At 38.0% G+C, this 23772-nt stretch overlaps 1 non-coding gene across 1 annotated transcript; it reads right to left on the bottom strand.

Annotated features, from left to right (window-relative positions):
* Window positions 1–334: 334 nt before the first annotated feature.
* LOC126028986 (U6 spliceosomal RNA) lies at window positions 335–441 on the bottom strand. The gene has a single exon (XR_007502650.1). It is a non-coding gene; the product is annotated as a U6 spliceosomal RNA (small nuclear RNA).
* Window positions 442–23772: the final 23331 nt, after the last annotated feature.

Here is a 23772-nt window from a genome sequence, read left to right as displayed (position 1 = left end):
AATAAGTCAGAGGGAGAGAGTTAGACACAGAATAGTCTCACTCATCTATGGGATTTAAGAAAATTTAAAAGACATTATTGTAATAACAACCCATAGACAATAAAGATGAGGACTGGAAGGACTATTCATGATATGAAGCTTACCACTAAGATTAATGAGTGCAGTTAGAGAAATAACTTCACTAACAACGATTATAACAATGGTAGTTAGTGAAAGAAGTAGTATGCCTTCTCAAATACAGGCAGGGGGTGGGGGAGGAGGAAGATGGGAGCATTAGTGGTGGGAAGGTTGCACTGGTGAAGGGGTGTGTGTGTGTTCTTTTTTTTTTTTTTTTTTAAATATGGAACGCTTCACGAATTTGCGTGTCATCCTTGCGCAGGGGCCATGCTAATCTTCTCTGTATCGTTCCAATTTTAGTATATGTGCTGCCGAAGCGAGCACGTGTGTGTTCTTTTTATAACTGAAACCCAACTACAAAAATGTTTGTAATCATGGTTCTTAAATAAAGATATTATTATAAATATATATAACTGATAGAAAATGAAGAGCAGTTTAAAGCACAGTAGAACTTATTGCTTTCTTCCTTAGTTTTCAGGAATATGTATTCTCAACACTCCCCCCTTTTTAAACTTATGTGCATGACCTCTGAATTTCTGTAGCAAAGTAAGGCAAATATTAAAAAAGAAGGAAAGGGGAACATTCCATTTGTCCCTTGGAGGAGGTTTTTGGAAGCTACTTAATATGCTTCTACTTTCATTTCTTCCACAGACTTTAATCACATGAGCACATAACTTATTTAGTTAAAGGAGCTATGAGGTAAGGAAACTGAACCATAGTGACCATATACACATGTAAACATTTTACAATTTTGTTTCTCTTAACTCAAAAGTGCTATTGACTTGATATCTCTGAGGTTTTTCCCAGGCTTTATATCATGTATTTTATGCTATCAGAAACTGGCAGCTAGTGGAAATAAGAGACATTTAATAATGAAATTACATCTGACTGAAAGTGGGTCTTTGTGTCAAAGGCAGATAATACATTTTATAGAGAATTAAGAACTGTACCCAAGACTGAGTCAGAATGAAGTAGAACACAAACAGACCAACCATAAAAATATGAAACTGGAATCAAAAGCCTACTTTGAAATAAAAACTCTGGAATGAATAATTTCACCAATGACTTGAATCAAACTTTCAAAGAATGAACATTTACACTTCTCAGTTGCCTTTATAACATTGAATGAAGGGGTACAGTTCTAAAATATTCTATGACACCAACATTTACTGTGTTTCCAAGTCATTCAAGGATATCACAAAAATTATAGAGCTCTTATAGACACAAATGCAAATTTCTCAACAAAATATTAGTAAGCTGAACTCAACAAAATATTAAAAGAATCTTAAAATCAAATAGGATTCATTCTAGGGATATTAGAATTGTTCAGTATATACAAATACATGGCAAATTACACCAACAAAAGAAGAGTCAAAATTAGATGATTAGCTCAATAAATGGAAGTTGATAAGATTAAACATCTTCTTGAAATAAAAAATAATGTATCTTAAAAAATCAAGATCATATACAGAAAATTCATGGCTAACATCATATTCAGTGGTAAAAATGAAAACATTAGTCATCAAATACATAAAATACAGATGTTATAGCTTAATATGTCTTAGAAATATGTTTAAAAACTAGACTACAAAGAGTCAAAAGAATAAAGGGAGACAAAAAGAATAAACAAATGAGAACAAAATAAAATAAAAGCTTCTGCATAATGAAAAAACTTACATCAAAAACTTCAGGTTCAAAAAATTTTAGATGAAGTTCCATATTCTTTAATAGTATCAAAATGTATATCAAAAGCTTCCAATTCAAAAAATTTTAGGTGAAATTCCATATTCTCTAATAGTATCATAATGGCAAAATGTTTCCTCCCCAAATACAAAAATACTTATTTAAAGAGCTGGCACAGTTTCATATTTTTTGCAATATATCTTAAAATGATCAATGTTAGGACACATCAGAACACAAATGAAATATACACTGTTTACACAAAATCACAAGTTATTTAACTATCATGAGAAATGAAATCCTACCAGTTGCACCAACAGGAATGAATCAAGAGGGTAATTTGCTCAGTAAAATAAATCAAAGATAGGTAGCTACTGTATCATTTCATTCATATGTAGAAAGGGGAAAATGAACATATAGAGAAACTAAAAAACAAAATAAAGGTTTAAACTCTAGCTCCAATTAGTGAAGACTGGGGATGTTAGTGGGAACAGGCATAAAAGTGTACCCTAGGTTGCTTTTCAATGATGCAGCCCTGAATTTTCTGCAGTAAGACCAGTTGAAAGAGAGAAGGGCTGGAGATGTTACTCAGCAGTAGAGCTTTCTTTGCTTGTGTGAGGCCCTGTGTTCACTTTTTTTAAAAAAATTTTTTAATTTATTTAAACACCTTAATTACATACATGATTGTGTTTGGGTTTCAGTCATGTAAAGAACACCACCCATCACCAGTGCAACATTCACATCACCAATGTCCCAAGTCTCCCTTCTCCCCACCTGACCCCCCCCTCTCCATTTTCCTCATACATTCTCGTTATTAGGACAGTTCAAAATGTAGTTATTTCCCTAACTAAACTCATCACTCTTTGTGGTGAGCTTCCTGAGGTGAGCTGGAACTTCCAGCTCTTTTCTCTTTTGTGTCTGAAAATTATTATCGCAAGAATGTCTTTCATTTTTCTTAAAACCCATATATGAGTGAGACCATTCTGCGTTTTTCTCTCTCTCTCTGACTTATTTCACTCAGCATAATAGATTCCGTGTACATCCATGTATAGGAAAATTTCATGACTTCATCTCTTCTGACAGCTGCATAATATTCCATTGTGTATATGTACCACAGTTTCTTTAGCCATTCGCCTGTTGAAGGGCATCTTGGTTGTTTCCAGAGTCTTGCTATGGTAAATAGTGCTGCAATGAATATAGGTGTAAAGAAGGGGTTTTTGTATTGTATTTTTGTGTTCCTAAGGTATATTCCTAGGAGTGGTATAGCTGGATCGTATGGGAGCTCGATTTCCAGTTTTTGGAGGAATCTCCATATCGCTTTCCATAAAGGTTGAACTAGACGGCATTCCCACCAGCAGTGGATAAGAGTTCCTTTCTCTCCACATCCCCGCCAACACTGTTTATTCTCATTCTTTGTGATGTGTGCCATTCTCTGGGGTGTGAGGTGGTATCTCATCATTGTTTTAATTTGCATCTCCCTGATGATTAGTGATGTGGAGCATTTTTTCATGTGTCTTTTGGCCATGTGTATTTCTTCTTTGTCAAAGTGTTTGTTCATTTCTTCTCCCCATTTTTTGATGGGGTTAGATGTTTTTTTCTTGTAAAGTTCTGTCAGTGCCTTGTATATTTTGGAGATTAGCCCCTTATCTGATGGGTATTGGGTGAATAGTTTCTCCCACTCAGTGGGTGGCTCTTGTATCCTGGGCACTATTTCCTTTGAGGTGCAGAAGCTTCTCAGCTTAATATATTCTCATCTGTTAATCTCTGCTTTCACTTGCTTGGAGAGTGCAGTTTCCTCCTTGAAGATGCCTGTAATGTCCTGTAGTGTTTTGCCTATGTGCTGTTCTATATATCTTATGGTTTTGGGGCTGATATCGAGGTCTTTAATCCATTTGGATTTTACCTTCGTACATGATGTTAGCTGGGGGTCTAAGTTCAATTTTTTGCAAGTGGCTATTCAATTGTGCCAACACCACTTGTTGAAGAGGCTTTCCCTGCTCCATTTAGGATTTCCTGCGCCTTTATCAAAAATTAGGTGGTTGTATGTCTGGGGAACATTTTCTGAGTATTCAAGCCTATTCCACTGATCTGAGGACCTGTCCTTATTCCAATACCATGCTGTTTTGATAACTATTGCTTTGTAGTACAGTTTAAAGTTGGGGAAAGTAATTCCTCCCATATTCTTTTTCCCAATGATTGATTTAGATATTCGAGGGTGTTTATTGTTCCAAATGAATTTTAAAAGTGTCTGATCCACTTCTTGAAAAATGTCATGGGTATCTTTAGAGGGATGGCATTAAATCTGTATAATGCCTTGGGGAGTATTGCCATTTTGATGATGTTAATCCTGCCAATCCATGAGCAGGGTATGCGTTTCCATTTCCGTGTGTCCTCTCTTATTTCTTGGAGCAGAGTTTTATAGTTTTCCTTGTATAGGTCCTTCACATATTTAGTCAAGTTGATTCCAAGATATTTGAGTTTGTGTGGCACTATTGTGAATGGGGTTGTTTTCTTAATGTCCATTTCATCCTTATTACTATTGGTGTATAGGAAGGCCATTGATTTTTGTGTGTTAATTTTGTAGCCTGCCACCTTGTTAAATGAGTCTATTATTTCTAGAAGCTTTTTGGTTGAGTTTTTAGGGTTTTCTAAGTAGAGTATCATGTCATCTGCAAACAGTGAGAGCTTGACTTCTTCCTTTCCTATCTGCATTCATTGATATCTTTTTCTTGCCTAATCGCTATAGCAAGTACTTCCAGTGCTATGTTGAATAGGAGTGGTGAGAGAGGACAGCCTTGTCTTGTGCCAGAATTTAGAGGAAAGGCTTTTAGTTTTTCTCCATTGAGGATAATATTTGCCTCTGGCTTGTGGTAGATGGCCTTAACTATATTGAGAAAGGTTCCTTCCATTCCCATCTTGCTGATAGTTTTGATCAAGAATGGGTATTGGACCTTATCAAATGCTTTCTCTGCATCTATTGATATGATCATGTGGTTTTTATTTTTTTGTTATTGATGTTGTGTATTATGTTGATAGATTTACGGATGTTAAACCAGCCTTGCATTCCTGGGATGAAACCTACTTGATCGTAGTGGATGATCTTTTTAACGAGGCATTGAATCCTATTTGCCAGGATTTTGTTGAGGATCTTTGCATCTGCATTCATCAGCGATATTGGTCTGTAATTTTCTTTTTTCGTAGCATCTCTGTCTGGTTTAGTTATCAAGGTGATGTTGGCTTCATAAAAGCTATTTGGAAGTGTTTCTGTTTGTTCAATTTCATGAAATTGTCTTGCCAATATTGGCAGTAGTTCCTCTTGGAAAGTTTGATAGAATTCATTAGTGAATCCATCTGGACCTGGGCTTTTGATTCTCGGCAGACATTTGTTTACTGTTTTAATTTCATCAATGGTGCTGGGGGTGTTTAGATATGCTACATCCTCTTCCTTCAACCATGGAAGATTATAAGAGTCCAAGAATTTATCCATTTCTTCCAGGTTCTCATTTTTAGTGGCGTAGAGTTTTTCAAAGTAGTTTCTGATTACCATTTGAATTCTGTCATATCAGTAGTGATCTCTCCTTTTTCATTCCTGATACAAGTTATCAAGTTTCTCTCTCTCTCTCTTTCTTTGTTAGGTTTGCCAGTGGTCTATCAATCTTGTTTATTTTTTCAAAGAACCAACTTCTGCTTTCGTTGATCTTTTGGATTGTATTTTGACCTTCCACTTTGTTGATTTCTGCTCTCAGCTTTGTTATTTCCTTCTGTCTTCCAATTCATGGGTCCTTTTGTTGAGCCTTTTCTAGTTCTATTAGCTGTGTCATTAAGCTACTCAGGTAAACTCCTTCTTCCTTCCTGATGTGTGCTTGCAAAGCTATAAATTTTCCTCTCAGTACTGCTTTTGCTGTGTCCCATAAGTTCTGATAGTTTGTGTCTTTATTGTCATTTCTTTCCAGGAAACTTTTGATTTCCTCCTTGATTTCATCTCGGACCCACTGGTTATTGAGCATGAGGATGTTTAACTTCCAGGTGTTAAAGTGTTTCTTCTGAGTCCCTTTGGAATTCACAAATAATTTCAGAGCCTTGTGGTCAGCGAAGGTAGTCTGCAAAATTTCTATCCTCTTGATCTTATGGAGGTATGTTTTATGTGCCAGCATGTAGTCTATCCTGGAGAATGTCCCATGTACATTGGAGAAGAATGTGTATCCAGGTTTCTGGGGATGGAGTGTCCTATATATATCCACTAGACCTCTTTCTTCCATTTCTCTCCTCAGGTCTAGTATATTCTTGGTGGGTTTCAGTCTGGTTGACCTATCCAGTGTTGACAAAGCCGTGTTAAGGTCCCCCACAATTATTGTGTTGTTGTTGATATTATTTTTCAGATTTGTCAACAGTTGTATTAAATATTTTGCTGGCCCCTCATTCGGTGCATATATGTTTAGGAGAGTGAATTCTTCCTGCTCTACGTACCCCTTGATTAATATAAAATGTCCGTCTTTCCCTTACAACCTTCCTGAGTATAAAAATTTGCATTATCTGATATTAGTATGGCCACTCCAGCTTTTTTATGGGTGTTGTTTGCTTGGATAATTTTTCTCCAGCCTTTTATTTTGAGTCTATGTTTGTTCTGACTATTCAGTTGCGTTTCTTGTAGGCAGCAGAAGGTTGGATTGAGTTTTTTTTATCCATTTAGTCACTCTGTGTCTCTTAACTGGTGCATTTAGTCCATTGACGTTGAGAGAAAGAATTGTCCTGGGATTTAACGCCATCTTTATTTCAAAATTTTGTGTGTCTTTTGGGTAGTCTTGTCTTAGATTAGGTCTTTCAGTTTTTCTCTTAAGACTGGTTTTGTGTCTGTGAAGTTTCTGAGCTGTTTTTTGTCTGTGAAGCCATGTATTCTTCCGTCAAACCGGAAAGTGAGTTTTGCTGGGTATAATATTCTGGGTGAAGCATTCATTTCATTCAGTCTTGTCACAGTATCCCACCACTGCTTTCTGGCATTGAGTGTTTCTGGTGACAGGTCTGCTGTAAATCTCAGGGAAGCTTGCTTGAACGTGATTTCCCCTTTTGATCTTGCTGTTTTCAAAATTCTGTCTCTATCTGTGGGATTTGTCATTGTGACTAGGATGTGTATTGGGGTGGTTTTTCTGGGGTCTCTTTTGGTTGGTACTCTTCGGGCATGCAGGATTTGATCACATATATTCTTTAGCTCTGGAAGTTTCTCTTTAATGATGTTCTTGACCATTGATTCTTCCTGGAAATTTTCTTCCTGGGTTTCTGGGACTCCAATGATTCTTAAGTTGTTTCTGTTGATCTTATCATAGACTTCTATTTTCATCTGTTTTCATTCTTTGACTAATTTTTCCATTGTCTGCTCATTTGCTTTAAGTTTTTTGTCCAATATCTCCTGCTGTATGGAATTGTTATGTATCTCATCTTCCACAGCACCAAGTCTATTCTCAGCTTCTGATACCCTGTCCCAGAGCTTATCCATTTTGTCATTCACTTCGTTTACTGACTTTTTCAGTCCTGTTAGTTGACATGTTATTTCAGTTTGAAGTTTTGTGATTTCTGTCTTCATATTTTCTTGGTTCTTATTAGTGTTCTGTTCAACTCGATCCATGGTTTCTTGGAGATCTTTGAACATCTTCCATATTGCTAGTCTAAAGTCCTTATCTGATAGGTTGATTAGTTGGTTGGTCATTATCTGGTCCTCAGAATTGTCATCTTCATTCTCTATGTCTGATGCTGGCCTGCGTTGTTTCCCCATTGTCACACTTGTATTGTGGGTTTTTCTACGTGTTGTGGTGGTATTCATTGTCTATATGATGCAGGCAGCACACTCCTCTGGCTCCTCCCTTACTGGATGTGCTGACTTGCCTCTAAGGGAGGGAAGTCCTCCGTGGATGAAGCCTCACACTGGGTCAAATCTTAGGCCCGAGCATGAAACAGAGAAGACAGTCCGGAGAGAAATGTTTGTATCTGTGATATAGTGCTGTTCTTAGTGTGATTTTTCCTTCTTATTGCAATGGTGTTCTTTCCTTAGAAAGAGTGCACAGCCGCCGCTTTGCTACTCGGCCATGCTCCACTGGAGCCTCTTTTTGCCCCACTCGCAAGAGTTTCACGCAAGAGGACAGTAGACAGACATAGACAGGTCACACTCACAGTTTTTCACAGTTGGGCCCCACTGGGCCGGTGTACTTTCGCGGATTTTTCTCGCCTGGTGTCACACACAGGGAGCCGGCTTTTGCAAAGCCTTGCCGGTTTTTTCAGTTGAAAAGGTTTTAAATCTTCGGTATCCCATATGGTTCCCTGAGCAATGCCAGGAGTGATATCTGAGTAGAGAGCCAGGAGTAAACCCCAAATTTCTTCCTACAATGTATCTGATATATACACATATATACTTAGTGATTATTATATTAAATGTGATATTCTAAGATATAAGTACACATTAATAATGAGAATCACTCTTAATGTTTGCTTATTTTCTTCCTATTTTCTACACACTGGATATTTTTTCTGAGCAAAACTTAAATGATTATGTTGAAATAAACACACATATGTAGGGGAGTGTAAGGCTTTTTATTTAATATTTATTTTAAATTTCAGTGATTTCCTTAAACAAATTTTGTGGTGGTAACATGATTTAATATTTGTTAAATGCATACTGAATATATTAATCAAAGGGTGTTTACCAAGTGAGGCTAAACAATTTGGCAAACTTTCTTTTTTCTTTTTCTTTTTTTAACAAATCTAAGGCTTTATTCTAATTAGATTTCTTTCTGACCTTTAGAGATATTTACATTTCTAGTTATCTTAAATGAAATTGTACTTTGAAAGGTTCTTTTTTATTTCACATTAGTCAATTTAAAAATATTCTAAAACTATATTTGAGCACAGTCAAAGATCTTTGGTTGTGTGGGCGGAACCAAAGAATAGGGAAGCTGGGGCCAGAGAGATGGCACAGTGGCAGGGCATTTGCCATGAACGTAAGCTGACCCAGGACCAACAGTGGTTTTCGATCCCCAGCATCCCAGATGGTCTCACAAGCCTGCCAGTATCGATTTCTGAGTGCAGAGCCAGGAGTAACCCCTGAGCACCGCTAAGTGTGACCCCAAAACAAAATAAAACTAAAAGAATGGGGACAGTGGCATGCCAGAGTTAGAGGTATGGATCATACTGTTTGATACCAGAGTCCCACATCAGATGCTACAGAGCAGCTGAGATAACTGTAAATGTGAAATATGAAGTGTTTCAGGCATCGAACACAGAAAGAAAATAAAAGGGGATTAGCCAAGTCAATGGTTATCATTGAAGATTTCTCTGAAAGCCACTTAAAGTGAACTGCTGAGAGAGGACTGTAATGGTGGTAATCCAGCTCTGGAAGCAATTTCCGTCCATCTTGGATTCCAATGGCAGAAAGAAAAGCATTCAATTAGTCAGGGAGGGTGCATTCCTCTCACTCTGTAGACCTGTCCAGATAAAATTAAATGTGTGGGTCTTTGCTCTCAAGTCTTCTAGAGTCATGCTGAAGGTTGTTCAGTAAATCTTTCCTACTGTATTTAAAAAATAGGGAAATTTTAAATGGCACTCTCAAAGTTGAAAAGTCCCAGAGAAGCAAGGATGATGCCAGCTGTAGCACATTCTTCTCACAGTCTGTTATATAGTCCCAATGTTTGCTTATAAATGTTTTCGTTATGTTAGATACTTACAGTTCTTATTTTTCTACAGGCTTCCAAGTGGCATTGCAAAGAGGTTTAAAGGCAAATAATTTATAATTGTTTAAACAGAAAGGCTTTGCCAGACCACATTCTTCGGAAAAACTCATAGCCATCAAATTCTGTCAGAGACCAGTTTCTTATTAATAGTATTTAAGCTGGGATCTCCTTAACTAAGTAAGTCATTAGTCAAGCTGCACTAATGTTTTCCAAAACCAATTAAACCTTTGTAAACCGAGTTTATTTCAGCTGCCACATCCCAGGACATGTTTATGTTAGGAAATAGGGAACTATTGTGTAATACAAAGTTCCCAAAGAACTGGGACACTTCCGTGAACCATGGTATAAAGTACTTCTGCTGTAGCACAAAGAGAAATCTCACATTCCTCTATGTCCCAAGATGTTCCAGTAATAGAATGCAGGCCTAACATGTGTTAGGACCTGAATTTGAGACACAGCAATCAAATCAAAGCAAAATTGCTCTTACCCAAGAAAAAGTATCAGAAGCTCTGTAATGATCAGCAGCACCATCTCCTCAGGTCCTAAACCTGAACCACTGGCCAGAGTGGCCCTGGAACCCCCAAGCAATACTCAGGAGCCCCTCTACAAAGAAAGACACTTACAAAACCCTTATCACAACAAATAAGATTTTTATAATGCTTATCACAAGCAAAATGAAACAGTATGTAATCAAGAGAATAACATGTTATAAAATGATTTACCAAATAGAAAGTAATAATTAAAATAATGATTTTAACAAATAGAAAGCAATAAACTGATTTTCTGATTGAGGTTCAGGATGTATAGGAGGATGTGGTAGTAGAGAAACCAAATATTAGTAGAAAAAAAGTAGTTTTTCCATGAAAATTATATAATAAATCAGACCAAGTAAGTGAAATTATATTCTTAGAACTTAACAAGAGAGAATATCAACATTGGCAACCTGGTTTTCTGAACAATGGCAAAGAGAGGCACAAGAATTTACTGTAGTTGACAAAACTGGGTGCTTTCAATGCCAGAATTCTAAAGCTCTGTCATTTCTAAAGAGCATTTATTAATTTTCTTAATGACTATATGAGAATAAATTTGGTTATAAATTGGTATGTTTTGCTTTGAGACATTCTATCCACTTTCTATCCATGTTTTATCATCTATCATATATTCTATCCATGTTTCACTTATAGCTGACTCTCATTTTTCAATTATTTTATTTTCCTTTTGTGTCTTCCTTCCTTCCTTCTTACCTTCCTCCCTTCCTTTCTTCCTTCCTATCAATGACTCTCCCTCTCTTTCTCCATCATTTTCTTCTTTAACAGTGCTCAGGGGCTATTTCTGGCTCTGTGTTCAAGAGTGACCTTTGATGAAACTCAGGAGATAGATAGACTATATGTGGAAATTTGAACTGGGGTTGGCTACAAATAAGGCAAATATCTCACCTCCTTTTAGGGCCCCTCTTTTTGTCTTACTAACTAAATCATAATACTAAGTGCTATGTTGTTTTTGATTGGAAATAGACCAATTTGATTATGTCTGATTAGAAAGCAAATCAATTCCAAACTTGCCAATTAATTAAACAGTACACATAACTGTTCTCTGTCTTTGTTTCTATTTTTTGGTCTGCTCATTTTCTATAGATTGTAGCATCAGATCACACTTTAGCAGTTCCTTTAGTTTTTACCTTCTGTGTGTGTGTGTGTGTGTGTGTGTGTGTGCGTGTGTTTGTGTGTTTGTCTTGGAATTATTCTTAACACTCTCAGCTGAGGACTCATATGCATTTTATTCTTGAAACTTGTTTTGGGACTCAATTCAAAATTCCTGAATATGGGTCTCAGTGCTATTCTTGCTGTCATAGCCAAGCGAGCTTAGGTCTTCCTGATTAGCTAAGGCTATGTCATGCTCTACAGCACTTTGTTCTTTTGCATGTTACAAATTCCTACTCTACAAAAGTTTTGCTCTGTTGTCCAAGAGTGTATGAGGGAAGCTCTCATGGCCACATACAGAGAGACTTAACTTATGTGCACTTCAAGGTAAGGAAAGATGCACTGGGCTCAACATATGGCAAGCTCCCCGGAAATCTTCACCCATGACAGAACTCAGAGATCAGCCCTGGCAGAGAGCAGTTATTCTCTAGAAGACCTGAGGTGAACTCCACAGCTGAAGTGAGAACCAAAGGGACCTCACTAGGCTTGGGCCTGCTCTGGGCCATGAATAGACAGCAGAAATGTGTAGAGCTGGCAGTTTCTGTGACACGGTTTAATTACTAAGCTAATTCTGGGGCAGGAGTAATAGGATAGCAATGGAGCTTTTGCCTGCATCTCAGCTGACGCAGGACTGACCCGCATTAAATCACCAGCATCCTGTATGGTCCCCTGAGATTTCCAGGAAGGATTTCTAACTGCAGAGTCAGGAGTAACCCCTGAGAACTGTTGGTTGTGGCCCAACACACCCCCAAAAGAAAGGGACATTCTAAACTTATTCATGGAGGACTCTTGGTATGTCAGGTTTGGGCATCTATCGGATCAGTCTACACAATGATGATCATAAGGGTCATGTGTCCCAAATGAGACAATTTTCTAACCCAACTTGTGGCCAGAGACACAGAGAATAATAGTGAAGGTGGAAAGGGTAGCAAAGCCACAGAGTGGGTGCACAGGGTTTAGGAAGTGACTTGCTGCAGTCTAGCTCCAGAAAATTCACAGGGTGTGAAAAATGTCAAAGGTGAATGTTACTGTGATCCAGAAATGTAAGTGGCACTTTTACTTGGCTCCTGTCTGAGGTCTTAAGTCTATCTTGATGAATTAACATTAACTTTCCATATCCTTCCCTGAGTCCCCCTGGTCCTCTGTGGAATTGGAGAATTCAACACAATGGTATTCCTCCACATCACAATGAGAACATCTCCACCAGAACACAAACCTCAGGAACATAGAAACTATCTCTCTGGTTTTTATTCTGGGTCCTTTAGACATTAGTAATGTTTTTGGGACACATGCATTGCTTCAAAATTGTTTTTTGCATGAGCAAATAAGTTAGAGATGATTGTACACAAACATAATTATGCTGACATCAATTATAATTCATTTCTAAATTGTTGGTTATGTAGTTTTCAGAAACTAGCTCCACCAAGCATGAATAATATCATCTCTGCAGTTTATCCAAATGTTCACAACATCCACGTAGCTCTAGTCTACAAATACATCCCATATCAAAGCCCAGATCACATGCTTTGTCAATTCATGAGGTACCACTTTATGGACACATGACAATCCCAGTAAACCTTGACATGTTGTACCACTTGAGTTGTAAAGCTAATGGTTTAAGAGCACAAGGAACCCAGAGGGATCTATAAGAGAAATGTTTTTTAAAAAATAATTTTATTAGATTAGGTTTTGAAATGGCTTCTAAAATAAACCTTCATGTATGATGTGTCTCTGTCCTAGTCAAATTATCAAAACAAATTTTATTTTCCTCTGCTCATTTTTTAGTTTAAAATGTATTAAGGCATTTTGTGATTTACAAAGTTGTTCATTGTTAAGTTTCAACAAAGCTATTCATTGTTAAGTTTCAACAAGGCTATTCATTGTTAAGTTTCAAGAAGAATGTTCTGGCATGTTTCTTTGTCTTACACCAACCATTGTCATGAGCACTCCTTTCTCTAATTTATTTTTTTATAAAAAAATAACCCTTCACCAGAGCAACTTTCCCATCCCCAATAGCTCAATTTCCAGATTTTGAAGGAATCTCCATATCACTTTCCATAGAGGCTGTACTAGGCGGCATTCCCACTAGCAGTGGATAAGAGTTGTAATGGAATGGGGCTTCTGGAAGCACAAAGAAAGACACTATCCTAGGTGCCATCCTAGGTTCAGTGCAAAGACCAAGATCACCAACCACAGAAGATGGCTTAAAATGACACTGATGGAACAGAACTTCTAGAACCACAAAGACTGACTTCATCATAACTCCCACCCCTGGATCTGTACAGATACTGAGATCCCTAGACACAGAGGCCTGATTGTATCACCCAGGACAGAGCAGAGGTCTTCCAAACACCACAAAAGCACCACCTGGAGAGTAAATGATCCTGAACAGAGTCTATAATTGATCCCATGACAATACACTCCAAGGGTGGAGAAACCCCATATCTCTTAGGCCAAGTGAATTCCTTTACGAATGACCCCAATATTTACTGTGCCAGGGCAGGAGGGAAAAAACAAAAAGCACAAACCATTGTTTATTTTTTATATATTATTTTATTTTCATTTATTATTATTTTTTATTTACCTATCTATTTTTGGTCAATTTCTCTGGTTGGGTGTGATTATTGAAGTTGTCCCCAGTTATACTTATTCTTTCTCTTCCTCTCTATTCTTTCTTTATATGCTATTCCATGTTTCTTATATTAAGACCATGGCGTTTTGTTTTGCTTTTTTGTTTTGTTTTGTTTTGTGTTTTTTCTGTATGTTTTTGTGGGTTTTTTTGTTTTGTTTTGTTTTTGGTGCTTATCGTTATTGTTGGAGTCCTCACTGGATATTTGACACTTCTATTTGTACTGGTGGAATGTTTCACCTTTTTTCTCTCCTTCGTTTCTCAAACCGATGATGAGAGCCTCTAGAAGAATTCTGCTTATTTTCGGCATATTAGACTTTTACCCCAGTTTATGACTTTTCTCTTTTTCAAACAAAACCACGTAACTTGAACTAGCTAGTCCTGCCCCCCCACCCAGTTAGAGGGGGAAATAAGGGAGGCACCAGGACCAAACAGGTGCAAGACTATTAAGTAGTAGGCTAGATACAGAGGAGACCACATATTCTAGCAACCCTAGGGGTGAGGGAAGAGGATATGGGAGGTAGGACAAAAACGGAGGTGTAGGGAGGACAATTTGGTGATGGGAACCCCCCTGATTTTATGTAAATATGTACCTAAAATATTATTGTCAACAATATGTAAGCCACTATGATCAAAATAAAAATTATATTAAAAAAATAACCCTTCACCAGAGCAACTTTCCCATCCCCAATAGCTCAATTTCCAGATTTTGAAGTAATCTCCATATCACTTTCCATAGAGGCTGTACTAGGCGGCATTCCCACTAGCAGTCGATAAGAGTTCCTTTCTCTCCACATCCCCGCCAGCACTGATTGTTCTAATTCTTTGTGATGTGCGCCAATCTCTGCGTTGTTTTGATTTGCATCTCCCTGATGATTAGTGATGAGGAGCATTTTTTCATGTGCGTTTTGGCTATTTGTATTTCCTTTTTATCAAAGTGTCTGTTCATTTCTTCTCCCCATTTTTTGATGGGATTAGATTTTTTTTTTTGTAAAGTTCTGTGAGTGCCCTGTATATTTTGGATATTAGCCCCTTATCTGAGAGGTGTTGGATGAATAGTTTCTCCCACTCAGTGGGTGACTCTTGTATCTTGGGCACTATTTCTTTTGAGATGCAGAAGCTTCTCAGTTTAATGTATTCTCATCTGTTGATCTCTGCTTCCACTTGTTTGGAAAATGCAGTTTCCTCCTTGAAGATGTTTTTAGTCTCAATGTCATGGAGGGTTTTACCAACGTGTTGTTCTATATACCTTATGGTATCTGGTATGATATCAAGGTCTTTAATCCATTTGGATTTTACCTTCGTACATGATGTTAACTGTGGTCTATGTTCGCTTTTTTGCAAGTGGCTGACCAGTTTTGCCAGCACCACTTGTTGAAGAGATTTCCCTGCTCCACTTAGATTTTCTTGCTCCTTTGTCAAAAATTAGGTAATTGTATGTCTGGGGACTGTTCTCTGAGAACTCAAGCCTATTCCACTGATCTGAGGGTCTGTCTTTATTCCAACACCATGCTGTTTTGATAACTATTGCTTTGTAGTACAGTTTAAAGTTTGGGAAAATAATGCCTCCCATTCTCCTTTTCCCTAGGAGTGCTTTAGCTATTCGATGGTGTTTATTGTTCCAGATGAACTTCAAAAGTGTTTGATCCACTTCTTTGAAGAATGTCATGGGTATTTTTAAGGGGATCACATTAAATCTGTATAATGCTTTGGGGAGTATTGCCATTTTAATTATGTTAATCCTGCCAATCCATGAGCAGGGTATGTGTTTCCATTTCCATGTGTCCTCTCTTATTTCTTGGATCAGGTCTTTATAGTTTTCTTTGTATAGGTCCTTCATGTCTTTGGTTAACTTGACTCCAAGATATTCGAGTTTGTGTGGCACTATTGTGAATAGGATTGCCTTCCTGACTTCCATCTCTTCCCTATCATTATTGGTGTATAAAAGGCCATTGATTTCTGTAGGTTGATTTTGTAGCCTGCCACCTTGCTATATAAATCTATTGTTTCTAGAAGCTTTTTGGTAGAGTCTTTAGGGTTTTCTAAGTAGAGTATCATGTCGTCTGCAAACAATGAGAGCTTTTCCTTTCCTATCTGGATTCCCTTGATATCTTTTTCTTGCCTGATCACTATAGCAAGCACTTCCAATACTATGTTGAAGAGGAGTGGTGAGAGCAGACAGCCTTCTCTTGTACCAGAATTTAGAGGAAAGGCTTTTAGTTTTTCTCCATTGAGGATAATATTTGCCATTGGCTTGTGGTAGATGACTTTAACAAGATTGAGAAAGGTTCCATCCATTCTATTCTTGCTGAGAGTTTTGATCAAGAATAGGTGTTGGCCAAAAACCAAAAAAAAAAAAAAAAAAAAAAAAAAAAAGAATAGGTGTTGGACCTTATCAAATGCTTTCTCTGCATCTATTGATATGATCATGTGATTTTTATTTTTCTTGTTGTTGATGTTGTGTATGATGTAATAGATTTATGGATGTTAAACCATCCTTGCATTCCTGAGATGAAACCTACTTGGTCGTAGTGTATGATCTTCTTGATGATGCATTGGATCCTATTTGCCAGGATTTTGTTGAAGTTCTTTGCATTAGCATTCATCAGGGATATTGGTCTGTAATTTTATTTTTTGCAGGGTCTCTGTCTGGTTTTGGTATCAAGGTGATGTTGGCTTCATAAAAGCTGTTTGGGAGTATTCCTGTTTTTCAATTTCATAGAAGAGCATGGCTAGGATTGGAAATAGCTCCTCTTGAAAGATTTAAAAAAAATTATTAGGAAAACCATCTGGGCCTGGGCTTTTCTTTTTGGGCAAATGTTTGATTAAAGTTTCTTTTTTTTTTTAACACCACCCATCACCAGTGCAACATTCCCATCACCAATGTCCCAAGTCTCCCTCCTCCCCACCCGACCCCCGCCTGTACTCTAAACAGGTTCTCAATTTCCCTCATACATTCTCATTATTAGGACAGTTCAAAATGTAGTTATTTATCCAACTAAACTCATCACTCTTTGTGATGAGCTTCCTGAGGTGAGCTGGAACTTCCAGCTCTTTTCTCTTTTGTGTCTGAAAGTTATTATTGCAAGAATGTCTTTCATTTTTCTTAAAACCCATAAATGTGTGAGACCATTCTGCGTTTTTCTCTCTCTCTCTCTCTGACTTATTTCACTCAGCATAATAGATTCCATGTACATCCATGTATAGGAAAATTTCATGACTTCATCTCTCCTGACAGCTGCATAATATTCCATTGTGTATATGTACCACAGTTTCTTTAGCCATTCGTCTGTTGAAGGGCCTCTTGGTTGTTTCCAGAGTCTTGCTATGGTAAATAGTGCTGCAATAAATATAGGTGTAAGGAAGGGGTTTTTGTATTGTATTTTTGTGTTCCTAGTGTATATTCCTAGTAGTGTTATCGTATAGGGTATATGTACCACAGTTTCTTTAGCCATTCGTCTGTTGAAGGGCCTCTTGGTTGTTTCCAGAGTCTTGCTATGGTAAATAGTGCTGCAATAAATATAGGTGTAAGGAAGGGGTTTTTGTATTGTATTTTTGTGTTCCTAGGTTATATTCCTAGTAGGTGGATCGTATGGGAGCTCGATTTCCAGTTTTTGGAGGAATCTCCATATCGCTTTCCATAAAGGTTGAACTAGACGGCATTCCCACCAGCAGTGGATAAGAGTTCCTTTCTCCCCACATCCCCGCCAACACTGTTTATTCTCATTCTTTGTGATGTGTGCCATTCTCTGTGGTGTGAAGTGGTATCTCATCGTTGTTTTGATTTGCATCTCCCTGATGATTAGTGATGTGGAGCACTTTTTCATGTGTCTTTTGGCCATCTGTATTTCTTCTTTGTCAAAGTGTTTGTTCATTTCTTCTCCCCATTTTTTGATGGGATTAGATGTTTTTTTCTTGTAAAGTTCTGTCAGTGCCTTGTATATTTTGGAGATTAGCCCCTTATCTGATGGGTATTGGGTGAATAGTTTCTCCCACTCAGTGGGTGGCTCTTGTATCTTGGGCACTATTTCCTTTGAGGTGCAGAAGCTTCTCAGCTTAATATATTCCCATCTGTTAATTTCTGCTTTCACTTGCTTGGAGAGTGCAGTTTCTTCCTTGAAGATGCCTTTAGCCTCAATGTCCTGGAGTGTTTTACCTACGTATTGTTCTATATATCTTATGGTTTTGGGGCTGATATCGAGGTCTTTAATCCATTTGTATTTTACCTTCGTACATGATGTTAGCTGGGGGTCTAAGTTCAATGTTTTGCAAGTGGCTACCCAGTTTTGCCAACACCACTTGTTGAAGAGGCTTTCTTTGTTCCATTTAGGATTTTTTGCTCCTTTATCAAAAATTAGATGATTGTATGTCTGGGGAACATTCTCTGAGTATTCAAGCTTATTCCACTGATCTGAGGGCCTGTCTTTATTCCAATACCATGCTGTTTTGATAACTATTGCTTTGTAGTAAAGTTTAAAGTTGGGGAAAGTAATTCCTCCCATATTCTTTTTCCCAATGATTGCTTTAGCTATTCGAGGGTGTTTATTGTTCCAAATAAATTTCAAAAGTGCCTGGTCCACTTCTTTGAAGAATGTCATGGGTATCTTTAGGGGGATCGCATTAAATCTGTACAGTGCTTTGGGGAGTATTGCCATTTTAATGATGTTATCCTGCCAATCCATGAGCAGGGTATATGCTTCCATTTATGCGTGTCCTCTCTTATTTCTTGGAGCAGAGTTTTATAGTTTTCCTTGTATAGGTCCTTCACATTTTTAGTCAAGTTGATTCCAAGATATTTGAGTTTGTGTGACACTATAGTGAATGGAGTTGTTTTCTTAATGTCCATTTCTTCCTTATTAGTATTGGTGTATAGGAAGGCCATTGATTTTTGTGTGTTAATTTTGTAGCCTGCCACCTTGCTATATGAGTCTATTGTTTCTAGAAGCTTTTTGATAGAGTCTTTGGGGTTTTCTAAGTAGAGTATCATGTCATCTGCAAACAGTGAGAGCTTGACTTCTTCCTTTCCTATCTGGATTCCCTTGATATCCTTTTCTTGCCTAATCGCTATAGCGAGTACTTCCAGTGCTATGTTGAATAGGAGTGGTGAGAGAGGACAGCCTTGTCTTGTGCCAGAATTTAGAGGAAAGGCTTTCAGTTTTTCTCCATTGAGGACAATATTTGCCTCTGGCTTGTGGTAGATGGCCTTAACTATATTGAGAAAGGTTCCCTCCATTCCCATCTTGCTGAGAGTTTTGATCAAGAATGGGTGTTGGACCTTGTCAAATGCTTTCTCTGCGTCGATTGATATGATTATGTGATTTTTATTTTTCTTGCTGTTGATGTTGTGTATTATGTTGATAGATTTACGGATGTTAAACCAGCCTTGCATTCCTGGAATGAAACCTACTTGATCGTAGTGGATGATCTCTTAATGAGGCATTGAATCCTATTTGCCAGGATTTTGTTGAAGATCTTTGCATCTGCATTCATCAGCGATATTGGTCTGTAATTGTCTTTTTTCGTAGCATCTCTGTCTGGTTTATGTATCAAGGTGATGTTGGCTTCATAAAAGCTATTTGGAAGTTTTCGTTTTTTTTCAATTTCATGAAAGAGTCTTGCCAGGATTGGTAGTAGTTTCTCTTGAAAGGTTTGAAAGAATTCATTAGTAAATCCATCTGGGCCTGGGCTTTTGTTTTTGGGCAGACATTTGATTACTTTCTTAATTTCCTCAATAGTAATGGGTGTGTTTAGATATGCTACATCCTCTTCATTCAATCGTGGAAGATTATAAGATTCCAAAAATTTATCCATTTCTTCCAGGTTTTCATTTTTAGTGGCATAGAGTTTCTCAAAGTAGTTTCTGATTACCTTTTGAATCTCTACCATATCACTAGTGATCTCTCCGTTTTCATTCCTAATACGAGTTATCAAGTTTCTCTCTCTTTCTTTCTTAGTTTTGCCAGTGGTCTATCAATCTTGTTTATTTTTTCAAAGAACCAACTTCTGCTTTCGTTGATCTTTTGGATGGTTTTTCTGGTTTCCACTTCATTGATTTCTGCTCTCAGCTTTGTTATTTCCTTCTGCCTCCCTATTTTTTGGATCCTTTTGTTGAGCACTTTCTAATTCTATGAGCTGCGTCATTAAGCTATTCAGGTATGCCCCTTCTTCTTTCCTGATGTGTGCTTGCAAAGCTATAAATTTTCCTCTCAGTACTGCTTTTGCTGTGTCCCATAGGTTCTGATAAATTGTGTCTCCATTGTCATTTGTTTTCAGGAAGGTTTTGATTTCCTCTTTGATTTCATCTCGGACCCACTGATTATTCAGTATGAGGCTATTTAACTTCCAGGTGTTAAAATTTTTCTTCTGTGTCCCTTTGTAGTTTATATATAATTTCAGGGCTTTGTGGTCAGCAAAGGCAGCCTGCAAAATTTCTATCCTCTTGATATTATGGAGATATGTTTTGTGTGCTAACATGTAGTCTATCCTAGAGAATGTCCCATGTACATTAGAGAAAAATGTGTATCCAGGCTTCTGGGGGTGGAGTGTCCTGTATATATCTACTAGGCCTCTTACTTCCTTTTCTCTCCTCAGGTCTAGTATATTCTTGTTGGGTTTCAGTCTGGTTGACCTGTCTAGTGTTGACAATGCCGTGTTGAGGTCTCCCACAATTATTGTGTTGTTATTGATATTATTTTTTAGATTTGTCAACAGTTGTATTAAATATTTTGCTGGCCCCTCATTCGGTGCATATATGTTTAGGAGGGTGATTTCTTCCTGCTGTACATATCCCTTGATTAATACAAAATGTCCATCTTTGTCCCTTACAACTTTCCTAAGTATAAAGTTTGCATCATCTGATATTAATATGGCCACTCCTGCTTTTTTTTGGGTGTTGTTTGCTTGGATGATTTTCCTCCAGCCTTTTATTTTGAGTCTATGTTTGTTCTGACTATTCAGGTGCGTTTCCTGTAGGCAGCAGAAGGTTGGATTGAGTTTTTTGATCCATTTAGCCACTCTGTGTCTCTTAACTGGTGCATTTAGTCCATTGACATTGAGAGAAAGAATTGTCCTGGGAGTTAGTGCCATCTTTATATTAAAGTTTGGTGTGTCTGTTGGTAAGCCTTGTCTTAAAGTATGCCGTTCAGTTTTTCTTTTAAGAATGGTTTTGAGTCTGTGAAGTTTTTGAGCTGTTGTTTGTCTGTGAAACTATGTATTGTTCCTTCAAACCTGAAAGTGAGTTTTGCTGGGTGCAGTATTCTAGGCGAAGCATTTATTTCATTGAGTTTTGTCACTATGTCCCACCACTGCCTTCTGGCCTTGAGTGTTTCTGGTGACAGGTCTGCAGTAAATCTCAAGGATGTTCCCTTAAATGTAATTTCTCTTTTCGATCTTGCTGCTTTCAGAATTCTGTCTCTATCTATGGGATTCGTCATTGTGACTAGGATGTGTCTTGGGGTGTTTTTTCTGGGGTCTCTTTTAGTTGGCACTCTTCGGGTATGCAGGATTTGATCACATGTATTCATTATCTCTGGTAGTTTCTCTTTAATGATGTTCTTGACTGTTGATTCTTCCCGGAGATTTTCTTCCTGAGTCTCTGGGACTCCAATGATTCTTAAGTTGTTTCTGTTGAGCTTATCATAGACTTCTATTTTCATCTGTTCCCATTCTTTGAGTAATTTTTCCATTGTTTGATCATTTGCTTTGAGGCTTTTTCCCAATTTCTTCTGCTGTATGTAATTGTTATGTATCTCATCTTCCAGTGTACTGATTCTATCCTCAGCTGCTGTTAACCTGTGGGAAATCTCAAACATGTTTTTCTTCAATTCATCTACTGAGTTTCTCAGACCTGTTATTTGATCTGAAATTTCCGTTTGGAGTTTTCTCATTTCTATCTTCATATTCTCCTGATTCTTTTTAGTTTTCTCTTCTATACTTTGTTTGAGTTCTTTGAACATGTTCCATATTGCAACTCTAAACTCCTTATCTGAGAGACTGACTAGGTGGTTGATCATGTTCAAGTCATCAGAGTTGCCATCTTCATTCTCTATGTCTGGCACTGGCCCATGTTGTTTCCCCATTGTCACACTAGTACTGCGTGTTTTTCTACGTGTTGTGATTGTATTCATTGGCTAAATGCTGTGCACCGTCGCGAAGGGGAGCGGAGCAACCGTGCTCCTCTGGCTTCTCCCTTTCTGGGCGTGTCGACTCACCTCCACGGAAGGCTCACAGGAAGGCAGGCTGGCAGATGGGCCACACCCAGGATGAAATCAGGCCAAAAATGCAGGACAGCAGAGTAGAGAGGCAGAAGGGTGCTGGCATCTGAGATCCAGCGAAGTTCAGTGGCTCCTCCCTTTCTGGGTGTGTCGACTCACCTCCACGGAAGGCTCACGGGAAGGCAGACTCCCCGGAAAGTTCACAGGAAAGCAGGCTGGCTGATGAGCCACACCAAGGGTGAAATCAGGCCGAAAATGCAGGACAGCAGAGTAGAGAGGCAGAAGGGTTCTGGCATCTGAGATCCAGCAGAGTCTGATTACAGTTTCAATTTCCTCAGTAGTGATGGGGGTGTTTAGATATGCTACATCCTCCTTACTTAAATGTGGAAGGTTATAAGTGTCCAAGAATTTTTCCATTTCTTTAGGTTCTCATGTTTTGTAGCATAAAGTTTCTCAAAGTAGTCTCTGTTTACCCTTTGGATCTCTGCAATTTCTGTCGTGATCTCCCCCTTTTCATTTCTAAAACGGATTATCAGATTTCTCTCTCTTTCTTTGTGAGTTTTGCCAATGGTCTATCAATCTTGTTTATTTTTTCAAAAAATCAGCTTCTGCTTTCGTTGATCTTTAGGATTGCTTTTTGGTTTTCCACTACATTGATTTCTGCTTTCAGCTTTGTTATTTTCTTCTGTCTCCCTATTTTTGGTTCCTTTTGTTGGTCATTTTCTAATTTTTTGAGCTGCGCCATTAAGTTATTCAGGTATGCTCCTTCTTCCTTCCTGATGTGTGCTTGCAGAGCTAAAACTTTTCATCTCAGGGCCGCTTTTGCTGTGTCCCATAGATTCTGGTAGTTTGTGTCTTCATTATCTGCTGTGAGCCAATTCTGTTTGCAAGACGCCAGTGCCTGCAAACAGATCCTTTATGTGGTTCGGGAAAAAATCCTCGGGGAGAGAGTGGGCACACGGAATGGCGAATGATGGAACAATATTGTAGAAATGAATGAAACCACACAGATTGTATGGGGACTCGCATCTAAACAGATGAAGACAAATTTATTTTTTTGAGCTGGCTGCTTTTAAAAGGCTGAGGCAGGGAAAGCAGGTGCAAATTCTTGACATCAAAGAAACTGGGGAAAGAATGAAGGACCCTGGCTTAAATTAGCATATTAAAGAGCCGATACTGAAGGTGAAAAGGCAGTTTGTTTTGGGTTCGCTTTGTTTTGGGTAAATAGAAGAAACCAGGTAATTTTCAGGGAAGTGGGAAGAGAGAGGAATGTTTTAGAGTTTTAGGGAGAAAACTGAAAATTACCTTGTTTTGAGTAAACAGGGGAAAGACTGAAAATTGCTTTACTATGAGCTAAGTTTTGGGAAAAACCTGATCTTGGCTCCAAAGTAGGAAAAATTACAGGGAGCTGTTAAGAGGGAGACTTTTGGCGGGATTGTACTGTCCTCATGTGTTAGAAAGAATTTACTAAGGCCTAATTTCTAATATAGGTTAAAAATAAAGAGAGAGATAGTTACAGCCACTATTGGAATTATGGCCAAACAATCCACGCAAAGGGTCAAGTGATTTTGACTGCTCTAAGCGGGCCTTTTTGGCAAATAATTCCTTTTCAGGAGGGCACTATACCTTGTGGTGTGTGCCTCTCCTGAGTGGGATGTGGCATTTCACACTTTTTTTTTTTTTTTTTGCGTGGGCACCTGGTGGCAATTTCAAGCTTT

The sequence above is a fragment of the Suncus etruscus genome, chromosome 14, assembly GCF_024139225.1.
Source record: "Suncus etruscus isolate mSunEtr1 chromosome 14, mSunEtr1.pri.cur, whole genome shotgun sequence".
Taxonomy (NCBI): domain Eukaryota; kingdom Metazoa; phylum Chordata; class Mammalia; order Eulipotyphla; family Soricidae; genus Suncus; species Suncus etruscus.
The sequence above is the reverse complement of the archived record's forward strand: the minus strand, read 5'-3'. Positions and strand labels throughout refer to the sequence as shown.